A 1,761-nucleotide genomic window follows, 5' to 3' on the forward strand; every position below is an offset into this window, starting at 1 on the left:
GTGAGTTTGGGTGTTTGGGGACTCTGTCTGTGCTCATCATGGGGCGATGATGTTAGTAGCACCTTCCTGGGGTTATTGTAAAGATCAGATGAGACAATGTATGTAAAATGTTTAAACAGTGCCAAGGGTATGGTTGGTCCTCACGATGCAGATCTGGGGGTCATCAAAGCGATGGAGGCCTTGGAAGGATCATGCAGGAAGAGCATGTTAGGGCATGATAAGAAGGCCAAGGACAGAGCTGTGATGTTTATCGGGGTGACCAGAGGAAGAGGAACCAGCAAGAGAGGCTGACAAGGATCAGCCAAAAGGGTGAGGGGAGGAGAATGGGTCCCGGAAGCCAGAGGAAGAGAGACTATCCAGAAGGCACTCGGTCATGAGTGTTGCCTGCTGCTGAGAGTCAAGGCTCTGGTGTGGGCTTTGGAGGAAGTCATTGGTGAACTCGAAGGCTTCAGAGCGGAGTTGGACACTGAGAAATGAACATATGTGCACACGGCAAGTGTAGACTGTCCTCCGGAGGACCCTGGCCATGGGAAAAAGAGAACAGAGGCAGAGAGAGAGAGAACTTCGGGGTGCTTGGTTTGTTTTGCTTTTGGAGGGCACGAGTTGTTTAGAGATGAAACTCACAGGCTTTGGGGGCTGTGTAGAAAAGTTGGGGCAGAAGATTTGAAATTTGGGAAAACAATGAAATAAATGATGGGAAATGGGAATATCCCGGAAGGATTGGGAAGGGGAGGATCAAAGACAAGGTGAGGGGTCAACCCTGAATGGCTCTCTGAGTCTGGAAGGAAGGGGGCAAGTGCGGAGGTTATAAATAAGTGTGTATGTAGGAGGACAGGAAGTGGGGGGTTATGCTTGTTGGTCTCAATTTTTTTCTGTGAAGTGGGATGTTGGGTTGTCTACGGAAATAGATAAATATATAGCATCTCCCCAACTGCAGGGCATTTAGGAGAAATTGTGATTAAGAAACTTAAAATCTCGAGGAGAAAACCAGGGCTGTGGAAACCAAAGTTGACGATGAAGCTATTAATATCCTTAAAAATTATTTTATATCAAGTAATACAAAGCAGTGAACACAGCATACCAAGAGGGACAACCTCAGAGGCAACCTGCACATCTTTATTAGTACAACGCAGCTCACTGTAATTCACAATCCTTTGTTTGCTTGCTAGCTGCTGGATGCTTTTCAGGCCCTTCTACCCTGCAGTTTAAATGAAATGCTTGCAAGTTCATTTTTTAAAATTATGAATAACTTGAAACACACAACAAAGTTGAAAGAATTTTATAGTGCATACCAATGATTCTACCATTAACATTTTACTAAGCTTGTTTGTTTATTTATTTTAAAGATTTATTTATTTGAGAGAGAGAGAGAGCACACAAGCGGGAGGGGCAGGGAGAGGGAGAGAAAGAATCTCAAGCAGACTCACACTAAGCATGTGGACCCCGACATGGGGCTCAATCTCAGGACCCTGAGATCACGACCTGAGCTGAAATCAAGAGTTGGATGCTTAACTGACTGCACCACTCAGGTGCCCCTAAGCTAGTTTATATAAATAAACTTTTAATTTTAGAGTAGTTTTGGATTTTCAGAACATTTGAAGATTGTGCAGAGTTTCCATGTCCCATGTGCCATTTTCCTGTATCATTAACATCATAAAATAATATAGTGCATTTATCACAATTAACGAACTAATATCAATGTATTATTATTATTATTATTAAAAGAGAGAGAGAGGGTACGTGTGGGGAGGGGCAGAGGGA

The sequence above is a fragment of the Neomonachus schauinslandi genome, chromosome 7, assembly GCF_002201575.2.
Source record: "Neomonachus schauinslandi chromosome 7, ASM220157v2, whole genome shotgun sequence".
NCBI classification, from domain to species: domain Eukaryota; kingdom Metazoa; phylum Chordata; class Mammalia; order Carnivora; family Phocidae; genus Neomonachus; species Neomonachus schauinslandi.